Below are 16,533 nucleotides of genomic sequence, written 5' to 3' on the forward strand. Positions count from 1 at the left end.
CGGGACTGTAATTAAAAATTGCTGATGGGAACTGTCACAAATTAACCATTGACATAGCTGACTTGATTAACTCTTGGTGGAAAAACAATTTGTTTACACTGCCAAAGCAATGGCTCTTTTAAGTAAGGAAGTCAACACAGTTGTTCTTAGGGAAAGAGAATGCATTTTGGAATTTAGAAGTTTTAGGAGTATTGGAAGTATTGGAAAACTGGCAGATTTGCAAGGAAGCAGTCTGACGTAGAAGATGTTTTCCATAAAGGAAGATTGGTAAAATGGTGCTGTATGCATGGTGATGGATGAATAATATGTGTGGAATGCTGAGTGGTAATGCCCCTTTGTTTGTTTGTTAGCCAATGTAATTGTAGGTTGTTTGATACAAAGAGAAAGGGTCCCAGAAGGAATGGTTTCTTAATCAAAGGGAAAGGCAAAAAGGTGAGGCAGGCCTTGGTGCTGGTGTGAGGCCAATGAGGGTGCACCTGGGCCTGAGCCAGTGGCAGATGGGGGCCAGGGGTGGTGAGGTGGTTGTGGTGGGCAAGGAAAACTGCTGCCATAACCCCCCCCCCCACACACACACACACACACTCATTATGCACCTGGTGCCGGCCCGGGCCCAGGCACACTGCCAGCCAAGGGCCAGGCACACCATCCTTGGCTGAGGCCCCAGAAGTCCCACCTGGAAGGCCCCCCCTGCAAGCCCCCCCCCTACTGGGTGTCTCTTATTTTCAAGCTAGGCACATGGCAACCCTGCCGTAGGGCTCTGTGCCAGAAGTGTTGCTGGAGAGGAGCCCAGAGGAGTCAGTTGTACATCTGACTTGTCACATAAAAAAGGCAAAGGAGCCAAAGAGGAAGTAGGGGACAGAGGGGAAACAATGTAGGAAGCAATGACAGAGACCCCGACAGTAGAAAATACAGTGAGGCAGTTTCCTACACTGCTCCACAATTTCCACCGCTGTCCCCCGTTTTACAAAGGGCCATCTGATGAGGTCCTTATACACGTCAGCTTATTCATAAGTATTGAACACTGAGCATGAGATTGTTTTGCTATTTTATTACGTATTAATGTTTTTAACCTGTTAATTGTTTAAATCGTTTTTATGTACTGTTTGTTTAATTGATTCAGGCATTGAATTGTGCCTTTGTTTGTAAGCCGCCCTGAGTCCCCCCTCGGGGGTGAGAAGGGCGGGGTAGAAGTAATTGAAATAAATAAATAAATAAATATTAGGCTTGGGCGGTTTTGTTCGTTAATTTCGTAATTCGTTATTAATTCATATTTAAATTAGCTTACGATCCAATATTGAGCCATGCAGGAATTGTGTGAGGAGTAATAAAGATTCGAAACAATTTTTCAATTTATTTCGTAATTATTTCGTAATTATTTCGAAATTATTTCGTAATTATTTTGTAATTATTTTCGCATGTCTGGTGCAAGTTTTATAGTTGTTGTTTGTTTTATCACACCAACAGTCAACAACAGAGGGAGAGGGAAGCTTCAGAAGTTCCTCCTGTCCCATTTGGAGGTTGTTTTAGCATATTGCGCAATCTCGTCCACCATTAACGAGTCGATTCGTAATTTTACGAAATTTCGTAAATTTTGAAATTTTTAAAGGAAAATTTCAGAATTATTTAAAAAAACGAAACTCAAGGGCCCCCTAAAAACAAAACGAGTCTAGAACCATTTTTTTCCGTGGTTACCCAAGCCTAATAAGTATATGCTAAGCAATATTGTTGCAGTACTTGAGTCATGAGACAATTTGATAAATTTCAGTAAGAAAGATTGGATAATCTGTTGAGAATCAAACTACCAGAAATGCTTCTGCATGCCTTTAACTATGCCTACAAAAAAGTTTTATGTCTGAAAACATGAAGTTGGAAAGATGGAAGCCACTATCCTTGGCAGTGATAAAGCAGAAGACAGAGATGAAGAATTGTGGCTTGACAAAAATGCAACAACGTGGAGACTAGTGTACAATGAATTACAAAAGCAAAAGAGGCAGACTGGGAGTGATACAGGAAATGGAAAATCAGCAAGGATAGATTTATACTTTAAGGGTTTAACTTTGAATATCATGTATTTTTCATAGAAATATTGTCACTATTCATAGGCTTCCCAATAACTTTCTTTTTCTTGAGTAGAAATGATTAATTCTAATCCTGATAACAATTTAAAAATGTTTGCATGTATAATGATCATGCTGGGGTTAAAAACAAAAGTGATAATTAAGATTCTGAAGTACAAAAGGGTAATGCACTGTATTCGTCCTCAGTAGGGAAGTTCATTAGCAGTGGAATCGTGTCATTTTCCCCTCAGTTCCTAATTGTATTCACTGCAGGAACCACAAAGGAAGTGACATCACATGGTTCTGGAAAGCATGAGCCTGTAAATCACATGCATGTATCCATCTGCAATAAGGTTTGCTTATAAATCCTAATTGAAACTTCAAGCTCATCATAGAGAGATGATCCCATCAGTTTTACATGGTTGACTGGGAGGGGAGCAGGTTGGCTGGCATGAACTCTCAGAGGGTAAAGGAAAAAAAAGGCAAGCCTGCTTCTATGCATGAGCAAGGACATATTGAAAGGATAATTATCTTTTGGCTGATTGGAGACATACCTCTTGTTTGTGTGTCCTAAGCATCGGGTGCTTAGCAGCTGCAGTAATATCAATGGGCAATTGAAACAGGCCCTCATTAGATTAGTGCTGAGCTTATTGCTTGTGCCAGTCTCATTATTATTGGTGACTAAACTGGCAGATTGTCAGGATGCCTCATGGCAAGATGAGCTTTTGCAGCTCTTTGTTTGCAGTTATAATAAACAATGAAGTTAATGCAATCCCTTGGGCACAGCCATGTCTCAGATGTTTTTTGTGAGCAGCAATCAGCTTGCTGAAGTAAACAACTTCTTATTTTAAGAAGCAATATTAATTAATTAAAGCATGAGCCATAGGACTGGGGGAGACATGCAGAGAGAGAGAGAGAGAGAGAGAGAGAGAGAGAGAGAGAGCACTCTTAATTATTTCGTGTCACCTGCCCCAGTGAAGCCAGCCAGTCAGAAAATGTTTTGTTGTGACTTAAATGAGCTTTGCCTGTCGTTTGGGCCAATGGAAAATGAGAATTTGTCAGAGCCAACAGTTTTTGACAGGGTGTAACTAAAAGTCACATCATATTCCATATGCAATTACACAGGGGTTTTTTTGTCAGCCATCCACTCAGTGACACCTAATCCTTTGCTTTTCAGCAATAGAACTGATAACATTTAGTACTGGTACCCTTGCTGCATCCACAGCAGAAACTGAGCACATGTGTGTGGTGGTGGGAGGAGGTGTTCCTGTGTTCTGTTGCAACTGAAAGGCAGGGAGGTCATTTGGTGTCACTACTTCTGATGGTGTCACCTGATGTGGACTGCACCTCCCGCACCCCTCTAGTAATACCACTAGATCCACCAGAGGCTTAAACTTTCAGCTTTGTAGACCAGAAAAGGAAGTCAGAAGTCACTCACCAAGACAAGCACCCTGACAATGGAAGCAAACAGTGATGTCCTCTCATGTCAAGCTAAACTAGGCTCCAGGCTACCCCAAGCACCAGAGACTCTAATCTCCCAATATCCCACTCCCCGTTTTTTCTACCCATCTTCCTACCACATTCAACTGCAGGCCTCCACAGTCTGATTCCAGAAGGCAAGCAGGGAGGAAGGGGTCAACTATATAAAATGTGGTTCAGGAAGGGAGGCTGAGAATTGTGAAACTGGTTGCCTATGTGCACATATTGTAAACTGTGAGTTCATTTTCAGTACCAGGAAATCATTTTGTTTCTATATCTGCAGTACTTCAATTATCCCTCAGGCCCTCTTGATTTTAGGAGCTTATTTTGGAATGAGAAAGGGACTTTTTTGTTTTTGTTTTTGTAAAAGCATTTGGACTTGATAATCCTTGCTTCAACTTGAAATCATCCAGAGATCTACTTTTAGATCTTGATCCATTTTTCCCACCTGGCCTTGCTGACAGACATTAACAAGCATTTAATCAAAACCCAGGGGTAAAATTAAGGAATGTTTGCTGAGGCACTTTTCTAAAAACTACTTCTAGGAGTGTCATCTGTTGAATGCTGTCTAGTTAGAATGCTATTTAACATTCTACAACAAAAAGGAATTTATGGATGAAATTATGCCTGTTTTCAAGTACAACTGTGTTTTATGACCTGTGCAAATATATTTGCTGATATGAATTTTGGAATTATCAACTACGTGCATGTTTTCTTACTGCTTGGACAATTGATGTTCCCAACGTTTTCACTAATTCATTGAGCAATGATAAATGTTTGTAAACTTTATTGTTTCGTCCATAAAATGAGGATAATAGTTTGCATTTAGAATATATGTGTATTTCAAGTAGATTTATTGACAGTAATGTGAAAAGTTAATGAGTGCTAACCAGTCTCCCATTTAGTCCAATAGGTGCATTATGAGAATGACTACATCTGGATTCAACCTCATATGTAGTTTGGTTTGCTTGCTTGAGTAAACCATAAAAGTCAACTTGTTCGCCAGTCATGTTTTCTTGAACATCAGTTTTCTGTCTTCAACAAATGATCTGAACTGAATGGCATGTCATGATTTTATAGTTTTCTGGAAGATAGATAGCCCTGACATGTAAAAGGCAGAATGAGGTGGACATTTGCCCAATAAACCCTAAGGATTGAATCTATAGTGCATGGTCCATTGAACTGAATGAAAATTTCCCAAGGCTACTTCCCAGGGGATAAGCTTAGCACATATTGAGAAAGGGACTTTCCCAGGTGATGCAAGATAGTGGTTTTGCAAACCATGTGCTTCTATTAATCTATGTTGAATGTACTTTCTTTTGTGATTAATCACTGAAAGGTCAATTTTCAAGTCCAACATCTGACATGTTTGAAGATAACTGAAGGAAAAATATATCAAACACAAGACACACACATTCCTCTTAACTTTTTAATTTGAACCCAAGATACCCATAGATTCAAAAAAGGCAACATCCCCTTGATGCTAAAACAAAGGGAAATATAAATCAACATAAAATGTTACTGTTGACTGCCATCTTGGTTTTTTTAAAAAAAATCCTTCTATCTTATTTCTTTTATATATTGCTTTGTATGTATGTGTATGTGGAATACACAAACAATGGTCAGAATCCAACTTCTATTCAGTGTAGAATAAATTTCACATGTTGTGGTATGTTGTGTGAGCACCATACAACCCTCATAGGGAATAGCAACAATAAACAACACATGCTAAATACTAGATGTTATTATTCAATATACAATACATAATGTTTAACCACATAATATGTAACCACAATATGCAGTGTACAATGTGATACTGCAACACCACGATCACAATTTGTAAAGACAAGACAGAACAGAATATGCTGTCTCACAACTCTGTTTCCACTGTTATCATCAAAATATTACCTTTGCATAATGATGATCTCACACAAACATGGCTCACACATACATATGTCCCTAATAGAATGTCAACCAATATGAACATATATTAATATACTATGCTTATTAATATATGTTGTCCAAGCAACAGCAGGATTATCTCTCTGTTTTATTCAAATTAACATTTTTCCTACTGCATGCAAATATCTGAACAGCTGCCCTGGAATGAATATGTTTTGATAGGCACTAATAACATTATCATCTCATTGCTTCCTTGTACCATCTTCATCCACTTGTCCTGCCAGGATCTCAGTTCCAGATTATTAAATGGACAGCCAAGCAACCACAAGTGTAATTAGGAAAGGGTGATTTATTAGATCAGCTGACTCAGAGACAGGCGCTTGTTTCTGACAAATTCATCTCTCCAGAGTCTTGTAACTTGCAATTGTTCTTAGTAGACATATCAGATTTTCAAAGCTTCTTCAACCCACACATCAGAAGTGCCGGAGAAAAATAATGAGAAGAGAAATTGAGAAAATAATTTCTAGCAAGCTGTTGGAAATTTTTCATGCCTGAATGAGGATTTGTAAATGATCTCCAGGAACAACTCACAGGTTCACAGATTCAGTCAGCTGTCAGGCTGTCTTTATTGATAATATTCAACCCACAGAGAAGATATCATAAATATTATTAATAGTTTTGCTATGCCTAGCCCTTTCAAGCAATGCACACAATGTCAGAGAGAAGAGCAAATGCATCCTCCTTCCTAACCCAGTCCCAAAATAGCAACTCCATTTATATTTGTGCTTTCCTCAAAGACAATGTAATTGCTGATATTCTACTGATGAAATTATAATTTCTACAAATGGTGAAATATGTTAATTAAGATACTATTGTACGCCAGCATCTCTGACAATAAAATGTTCTAATGTGCCACTAAGCTCTGAGACAAAGATAAGAATGCCTTCACAAGATCGTGTCTTCTTTTTTTCTAGCACAGTTTGGCAGTAAGTCACTGGATTTAGAGAAACAGTCCAATTAGCTCCAAGATTAATAAAATGACTGGCATCTTATTGGTTAGTTCCAACTGGTAGAGATGTGTGATCCATTAAAAAATGAATCAAAAGTCATTACAAAACTGGGGGGGGGGGGCACTGGTGCTTCTTTTATAAAGTGTTTATAAAGTATACTTAATGAAAATTTTGTTACTAAAATGAGAGTAATGAAATTTTGCTACTATTTCTTTGCAGTAATTGCACCTAATTAAATTACTATAATTCAAAAAAGATTCATGAGCTCCTATCTCCCTCATTTTTAAAGCTATTGGGGTGAAACTTACTACAATGCTAGACCATATCTACCACTGTTGGTCTACTAAATTTCAGGGTGTTTCATTTATCCATGGATTTTTGGAGAACTTTCAAAGTTATTATAAACAACGTTTTTTAATAATAAAGAAAATCTGTTCCTAATTTCAAAGTATTATGTCCTGTTTAATTGTGTAATCTTCATTTTTAAAGTAGTTGTTCTACTCCAGAAATTTTGTTTTTTGCGGCAGAAGCTTCATTAAATTGGTGGAGATTCAACAAAGCAAAATGTGATATAGGATGATGTCCCTTGTGCAAAGACAGTTTTTGTAGTGTAATAAACTTTTGCCATATTTTTATGACAGAACCAATTAGGATTTGTCATTTATATCCCAGGAGCAGAAATCATAGTACACCCCCTTCTTCCAGGCAATAAGGCACCATCTAAAGTCTCTTGACATCCAAATAAGAGTTGGAGGAGACCCCCAAGGGCCATCCATTTAGGTCATTATTTTTTTCCAGCCTAGCACAGAGATTGGCTTACTTATTAGAGCAAGATGTATCAGTCAGTCCTCCTCTTTACAGATTCTGGCTGCTGTTGGGGAGGGACAAACCTCTCTCTCTGCTATCCTGATTGGTGCTTTCTGATGCTGATGCAGTCTTAGAAATGTAGATTAGGGCAGGCATATGGCTCCTCGCTTCCCAAACTAATTACTATAGGGAATATTCAGGGACTCCTATCCTCTACATTTGTAAAGTTATTTGGGTGAAACTTGCTACAATGGTAGAACATATTTACTAATGTTAGTCCACCAACAGTGGCAGAAACTTCATTAAATTGGTGGAGACTCAACAAAGTAAAATGTGCTATAGGTTGATCCTTTACACAAAGAAAAGGTTTTTGAGGTGTAATAAATGTTCAATATATTTTTATGACAGAACCAATTAGGAACTGTATAGGGCTCCTCCCCTTCCCAAACAACATTTCCCAGAGTTCTGTGCTGTTCCCAAAATGCACTGCTCCCTCTTTTCACAGCTCCTAATACCGAGACTCCATTAATAACAGGCAGACAACCTTTTTGACTTAATGGCTTTGTTTCCTTGCACTGAATATGAAACTGACTTTAGGAGCCTTCTGAGATTTACAAAACTAAAACAAAAAAGTATGGGGTAAGTTTCAATTCTAAAATATTTGGCATGGGCCATGGAAATGCTTCGGATATGGTTTCCAACTTTCCAACACTTCTGATTTTTTTTGCACATGCCTGCTCAACTAGCAGAGACTGATTTAATCAATTGCTGAATTTGGAGTCAATGCAAAGTTAAATTTAAATGTGATTAACTGGTTTTGTCTAATTAGGAATATAATACATTGAGACAATGTCAGAGGTTCTTGGTCTGAATGACTTATAATTTGTTATCCAAATTCAGAGATCATCACATTACTTTCCTTTTGCTCAGCCTGTTGTTGAGCCACAATGCCCCCCCCCCCAAAGATACGTAGTTTGCCAAGGGTTTATAAAAATGTTGTTGTTGTTGTTGTTGTTGTTTACCATGACTTTTTTGAACTTTTGCTATTTCAAAGCATCAGAGGTTGGGAGCATACCGGCAGCAGACTCTTCCCCAGAAATACTTTATTGCTTTAACCCTTTAATAAAATGTATAATTTATTTTAGCTTTCTGCCTATCTCTTTATCTCTATCTATTTATATTGTATCCACTTCTTTATATAAAATGTATATGTTCCCTGTAAAATCTAGCAAGACCGAACACAGAGCAATTACCGTTTTGTAATCCTACTGAGGCATTTCCTAAGCAGGAAAGGTTGGGAGAAACCCTCTGGCCATTCTCAGCCAGCGCAATCACCTTAATCCATTGCGTGTGTGTGCAGACAGACCAGATAAGCCAACTAATATTTGTCTAGTCAAATGGTCCATTTGAGGCTGAGAGATTGCTGATCATGATAACAGAGGCTCAGGGTATGTACATTTGTTAATTTTTTTTATTGAGAACCCAAACATTGATTGTTAAGATTATCACCTTTTGTCTCATGAGTCTTACACCTTTGTTGAGTTCAGAACTGTACTGTTGAGCTAATCAAAAGCTCATTATCATTTCACTGGTATAGTCTTCACAGAGGACATCCCCTTTTAGGAGATGTCCCACCAGCCAATTGCTTCTCCGGCCGACGAATCCCTGGCTGATATCTCCCTATGAAAGGGAATCCCCCGCCTGGAGGCATCAATGTCAGCAGCACCCTCAGCCAATCAGGGTGAGGATCCAGAATGAATGCCCCAGCCTATCAAAAAGGGAAACCAGATTTTAAATAGCTGTCATGCTTAAAAGAAATCTTGCTTTTCTCTGTGTGTTTGCTTGTACATTTTGAATCACTCACTTGTATTTGGATCTTGTTCAGCCGAACTGAATAAACCACTGTGGCTTTTCTATAACTTGGTGAGTTGTTTCTCTGTCCTGGCCCATTCAATATAGTTTGTGCTTGCCAGGCATGGATCCTTTTATCCACAGTCCTAGTTATTCACAAGCTTTTCGGTGAGTCTTTTCTCTTTCTTTTCCTGTTCTCTTCTTCTGCAATTTCATATTACTTTCTAGAAGTGCTTGCTCTAAATTATTCTTGATGGTTGCTCTATCATATCTTTGCTCTATACAATCACAATGGTCTAGTCTTCTCTTTTAGCACTTGCACTGTCTTCTTCACAAACTCTAGTATTATTGCTATTCAACAAAGGCGGCTCTTTCCACTGTTTCAACTTAGATGTCACTGGCACACTTAGCTTGATGATGCTATGACATTTTAAGTACCATCTTTAAGCAACAGCCATCAACTACAGCAATAAAATAAATGATGGATACAATTTTAACAAGGAGGAGGAAGAATGTGAATTATGTACAAAATCTTCAAGATGGTTGTCATTTTTGGTTTTCCCCCTTTTGGCTTCTTTTAGTGGTTATCAATAAAAATACGATATACCCATTCACCAAGTCAAAGTTTTGACTGGTTTCAAAGAATGTTGAACAGGTTTGCCAAAAGCATAGCAGATTTCTGTGTATTTCTGACAGAATTTTCAGACTGGGAATTGACAGGAACACAAAACATGGCAAAAAAATTGTATTTGGCAGAATTGTATTATTTAAAATATTAAATGGTAAGAATAACAGAACAGTGAATAAATCCATTTAAAATTATAAAAAAATGGAGCATAAAATTCAGATTACTCCTTTGCACAAGTTTACTGGCACTCAGAGAGATCATAAGTGGTAGTGATTGTGTGTGTGTGTGTGTATTGTAGTAGGTTCCCAAATTACAAGTTCCCAGATTATATGATAGAAGACAGTGAAATATGGGACACTGTTAGTACCTAGAACCCTAATATTTGCCAACTGGATTCCATTGGATACCCAGTCCTTTTTGGTATGCCTAAACAATATTTCTAAATGCCCTACTGGTATTTTAAGTTATTAGAATTCTACAGATTTGGGAACTAAAGGAAAATTTCTCTGGGAAGGCAAGGGTTCATATTTAGGGGGTTGCCTCATTGCACATGTGGATATGTAGCTATACTGTTATTGACATACTTGTTGCATCTATACTGTAGAATTAATACTGTTTGGAACCACTTTAATTGCCATGGCTCAATGCTATGGAACACTGCAATTTGAAGTTTAGTGATGCACCAGCATTCTTTGGCAGAGAAGGCTAAAGACTTTGTAAAACTCCAACTGCTGTGATTCTATAGCATTAAGCCATAACAATTAAAGTAGTGTCAAATGGCATCAATTCTACAGTGTAGAGAAGCACCCTTAGTTCCCTTTTCTAAGCTAGATAATTTTGAAAGCTCTGGCTGATTAGCCCTGAAACAGCAATGAACTAACATTATGTTACACTGTAAGATTCCTCAAAGTATGAAAGAAATAAAAAGTTTACCTGGGAGGTTAATTAATTAGCTGATGGATACAGATAGGACAAGAGAAGATCTGTATTTCAAGTCGATCTGAACCTGAAGTTTGACAGGGTTTATCAGGAAGAATGTTAGCCTCAGGCACACATTTAGACTTTGGAGGACAAGCAATCAACTTTGTTAGAAGAATTGGCAGTCTGCCAGTGACAGGCATATATTTAACAGGAGGCATCAAGGAATTCAAGTGTAATATTTCCCCTTCATGAAAGTATAATTGGGTTTCATTTTCAAAGCTGCTCTTTAAAACACCTTTATATTTGTCAGTACAAAGGGCTGCTGTACTGTGCCACTCTCTTGCCACTTTGCACTGCAAAAACCAGTTTACATAGACTCTGCTTGTACTATCCTGAGAACCTTGCGTATTTGTAGCAGTTGAAGCAATGTTAATGCACTCGTCACTTTTCTCTACTATGGACATCACCTGCATGCACTTAATTCCATTGAAGATAATGAATTCTAGCAAATATGTATGCCATTGAAACCAATGGGGTTTCATCTCTACTTGTAGATATTTGGTCCTATCAATATGAATCATTTTAAGGACACATAACCATGGCCAGGGCCATGGTTAATCATCTACTATAATAAGTTGTGACACCCCCTCTTTTCTTTCTTTCTTTCTTTCTTTCTTCTATAAATCCCTCCATTTGGAATTTTGATATTTCAACCTGAAACTGATTGTTGAAATATGGCTGGAAATCAGGTTTCTTTTTCTGTCTCTACCAGCAAAGGCACTCATGAATTCTAAATACTGCTTCTGAATGTTTCTAATTTCTCTTGAGCAGGCTTTAGTTTGCCTAGGAAGAGAGAAGAGGTGTTGCCAACAATGCAATCCAATGCAATTAAATTGTTGAATCCTTGTCCTGATTCAGGAAAAGAACTTCTGGGACAAGATATTGGACTCAAAAAATAAATTAATAACAAAGATATACAAAAAACTGCTGGAATGGAAACTAGAAGCTAAAGGAGAAAAGAATTACAAAAGAAGGTGGAACGAAAATATCAGAAGGAACATCAGGCAGGAGGAATGGGAAAAAGTCTGGAGAGAAAAACTAAAATATTGTTATGCCACTGACTTGAAAGAAAATTGGTTAAAAACAGCACACCGTTGGTATATGACCCCTAAGAAAATTGGCAAAGGGAACAAAAACTTCAGTACAGATTGCTGGAAATGTAAGGAAGAAGAAGGGTCATATTTCCATATTTGGTGGACGTGCAAGAGGGCAAAAGAATATTGGAGAAAGGTTCAAAAAGAATTGCAAGATATCCTAAAAATTAACATACCATGGAAAGCGGAACTTTTTTATTGGGAATACATGATTTAAAAATAGAGAAAAATACAGACAAAATCCTATTTTTGATAACAACCGCCGCAAGAATCTGCTACGCCAGAAAGTGGAAACAAAAAGAGATACCGGACGAGAATGAGAGATTAACAAAAATTTTAGAAATAAAAAATATGGACAGGCTCACCTTTTTAATATCAAGAGGTAAAGGGATGAATATGAGAGAAACACACTGGGAAGAAGTAATGGACTATTTTAGACAAAAAAACAAGAAGATTCTGATCTAGAAGGAGATAAAGGGAAGAAGAGAAAGAAGAGAAGGAGAAAGAAGTTGAGGAGATAAAGAGTTCGAAATAAAGAATGGAAGAAGATCGAAAAAACCTCAAGAAGACCCCGGGAAGTCAACAACATCTATTACTCTAGTTTTTAATATGGTGATGGGCTTTTACCTTCCCCCCCCCTTCTCCCCCTTTACTATACACATCACAATCTTTTCGGGTGTTTTCTTTAAAAGTAAATTCACAAATTCACTACTTTCCTTCTTTTAAATGTATATTTGAAACCTAATAAAGATTATTTAAAAAAAAATTGTTGAATCCTTGTCTGCAGATACAGTCTAAATCCATACCTCTATTTAAATATGGTTGTCTATGTGAACCATATTTAAAAATATCTTAACAAACAATGAAACATCCTTTTGGATTTTTTATTCAGATTTACAAGATTTGAGAGGGTAGGGTACATTGAGTATCACATCCAAAAGAGAGAGGGGGGAAGGGAGATAAACATTTAAACATTACTGGTGATGAATCCTTATAATAGCAAGAGAAAACGAAAGATAACAATATCTGTTCAAATGATATACCATTTATTTTTCAACAATGCTGTGAGTTTCCAACTGAAGAACATAGTTTGAAATAAATAATGTAAAATTTCAGTCTTCTGAAAGTACTGCACCTGTGCATATCTGTCAAGACACTGCAGCCTAAAGTTGGCAAACTGAGTCGAGGCAGTTCACAGTAAACACAAAAGTAGCTTTTACAGAGTTTAAAGCAGCAGGGATTGCCAAAATTCAGTCTGAAGGTCAACAATACATGAGGCTCACGAGCTAGTGCAAACGGAGACCAAGGCCATTTACAAAGGCAGTCCAAACAAAGTAGCAGGCACAAAATGTCATGCAAGAATCCAATCTGAGGGTTAAACACAGAAACAGCTTACCCATCTCCACCATACACAATACCAGGTCCAAGGATCAAAGTAACTGGCTAAAACATCTGACTATTGCTTCCAGCAATGTCCTGTTTCCCATGCCCTTCTTTCATGCTGCCTCTCTAACAGACCGACAACTGCTTTTTCCTCTGTTGGGCTAATCTTTTTGAGTGGTGCAGCTAAATTGCATCCACCTCAGCTATAACTGGGTGGGAGCATTATGTCTTGTCCTTCCAATGGGACTTAGTTGCTACAGGGTCTGGCTCTTGCACAACAATATCATTCCCAGGCATGCCCAGGTGTTCTTCACCCATGGGCTCTGACTCGGCTGCTGGGACAAACCTCCTCATCCTCTTTTTGGCCTATTATCCTGACAATATCATGCAGTTTTAAAATCACCTTACGTTACTCTGAAATCTACTGGGGCAAAATAAAATGTATACATCCTTAACAGGATTTTGAAACACTTAAGCCTGGTGTTTCTACTGGGATCTATGTGAGAATCAAATAGGATGGTAAGAGACCATAAGGTAAAAAAGAAAAAAAAACCCAAGATAAATGTTTTTGTTGTTGTATTTGTGAAACATATGTAACCCTTTGTGAAGGTGAGGAAAAGTATAACAATGAATAAGAATAGATAGATGATAGAAAAATATAGATATAGAGATATGATTAAAGATTCCAATAATAAAAAGTTATAACAATATTACATGAGAAACTTTCAATAGGGTTTTCAACGCTGTGCTTCAACAATGCAATTGGAACATCTTACATTAAATTGTAATTTAAGATGGAATGTGCAACTCTGGTTAAATAGTAATATATGTGTATGTATGTATGTATATATATATGTATGTGTGTGTGTATATATATATATATATATATATATATATATATATATATATATACATACACACATACCAATATAAATGTATTGATAGTGGGTTCTCAATCTTTTCTGCAGATTTGTTCCAGGACCTGCCATGGATATAAAAATCCACAGATTGTTAAATCTTATTATATACAACGGTGCAGCAAGATTATATCCCTAATATAAAATGACCAAATAAAAGTTCACTTTATGAGTTTTTAAAGCATTTTTAGCCATGGATTATTGAATATATAGACACAGAATCCATGAATATTGAAGGTTGACTGTACTATTTGCTGCTTACAGGACAGATACATTTTTGGACATCCTGGAAAGGGAGGGAAGGAATCAAGGAAGCTTCTTCTAGTATCAATACCCTCAGTTACTTACGACTGTGAATGTCATGACAAGCCCCTTCAATTCAACTAATGCAATTTCTCTTAGAACAATGTTATGTCATTAATAAAGACATTGAACAGCACCGGGCTTAAGATCAAACCCTGCAGTACTCCATTAGTTTATTTCCAGGATGAAGAGGAACAGTCAGTGAGCACTCTTTTAGTTCAGTTAGTTCTTGCAATTTGTTTGCAAGAAGATAATGGGGGACCTTATCAAAGGGCTTACTGAAATCAAGATATATTACATTCACAGCATTCCCGGCATCTATCAAGCTTGTAACTTTATCGAAAAAGAGATAAAACTAGCTTGACATGACTTGTTTTTGAGAAATTAATGACTTTTAGTGATCACAGCATTTTTCTGATGTCCTTGGGAAGTAAGTTCCAGAGTCGGGGGGCCACCACCGAAGAGGCCCTCTCCCTCGTCCCCACCAATCGTGCCGGTGAAGGAGGTGGGAGCGCGAGCAGGGCCTCTCCAGATGATTGAAGAGATCATGTGGGTTCGTACACAGAAGTGCGGTCACGCAGGTAGGCGGGTCCCAAACCATTCAGGGCTTTGTAGGTAAGAACTTGCATCTTGAATTGGGACCGGAAATTGAACGGCAGCCAGTGGAGCTCCTTGAACAGGAGGGTTGACTGCTCCCTGTAAGAAGCACCGGTTAGCAACCTGGCTGCCGCCAGTTATACCAATTGAAATTTCTGGGCCATTTTCAAGGGCAGCCCCATGTAGAGCGCATTACAGTAATCCAATCTGGAGGTAACTAAGGTATGGCAAAGTCCTGCACTGACAGTAAAGCTGAAATCCACAACATGACATAAAAGCAAGGTCAGAATCTCTGTTTACTGAGCACAAGGAAAAGGGGTCAGCTTAAGAAAGCGAATTGGTTCCCATGGAGACACTTTCTAATTAACACCTGGAATCCCTCTGTTTATCTTTCAAACACCGAGAAAACCTCAGGTACCTCTGCCTGACACTATCTCACAGTAACTGATGGGTAACAATCCAGTGTCTTCCATCTCCCTCACATCTTTCCCAGGGACAGGGCTCTGGAAGCAAAGCCTCTGGCAAAGTTTCATGTGAAACATCCTCACATGATCTTTTACACCTAAAATAATTCACAGCCAGGTTGCAAGCACAGTGAAATCCATCATAAGGAATTTGATGATGTCAGAAATACATATCAAGATGCTCATATCATATACATCAAAATTGCATGGAAGGGTGATAGGTTGACTTTCCCAAGGCATAATTTCCACCAACCCCCTTTTTCCTCATCAGATTCTGTGAGTAAGCTTTGCTTTGAATGATTGAAATATGTTCAAGACCTCATTCTTTTTTTTTCTTCAAGACCTCATTCTTGAAATGCAGCACTATCATTTTCCGTATGCTGAATGGAATTAACTGTATACTTAAGAAGTGAAATATTTTTTCTGTTTCTCATATTAGAGACCACACAATGAGAAATTGTACTGCTTCTTCAATAGCAACGATGTAATATAACATTTCTTCCTTGAGAAATGTTATATTAGATTCCCACAAAATATATGGAAATATACTTAGTATCAATGCACACTTCCAATAAAAAATTGGAAAAGTATTTTTATGTTAAAAGAACTGCTTCTTGGGGGGATGTGGCATCTTTATGCCCAGAGGATAGGGAAAATTTGGAGGGATGGACGTAAGCGCCCAGGGGACCATGCCTGGCCCACAGATCTTGGTTTGCCCCTGCCTTCTCTAAAGGTACCAAATCTGATCCTAGAAGCTAAGCAGGGTCATCCTTTTCCAAGACTTGAAGGGGATATTGCTGTAGGATTTATTTAAGATGGGAAAACTTGCAAACATATCTCATTGAATTCCATGCCTAAAAAAGTCCTATGAAATTCATAGGGTTGCCATAAGTCAGTGGGTGGTTTGAAGATAAACACACATGCAGACTTTGCAACAGTGATAAGCCTAGGGACTAGGTTTTGCAACTGAGATATTTTAGGGGCTGGAGAAGTTGCCAGAAAGCCCCACCACCACCACCACCATGTGAGTAGTCCTCATCTGCTTTTTCAAAATTATTTT

General features: G+C 38.0%; 1 long non-coding RNA gene across 1 annotated transcript; it reads left to right on the top strand.

Moving 5' to 3' along the window:
• Positions 1-7,738: 7,738 nt before the first annotated feature.
• Positions 7,739-14,256, top strand: LOC137095891 (uncharacterized). The gene is made up of 3 exons (XR_010909039.1): positions 7,739-7,894; positions 9,141-9,274; positions 14,161-14,256. It is a non-coding gene; the product is annotated as an uncharacterized lncRNA (long non-coding RNA).
• The last annotated feature ends 2,277 nt before the right edge of the window (positions 14,257-16,533 follow it).

Source organism: Anolis sagrei, chromosome 1 (assembly GCF_037176765.1).
Source record: "Anolis sagrei isolate rAnoSag1 chromosome 1, rAnoSag1.mat, whole genome shotgun sequence".
Classification (NCBI taxonomy): Eukaryota; Metazoa; Chordata; class Lepidosauria; order Squamata; family Dactyloidae; genus Anolis; species Anolis sagrei.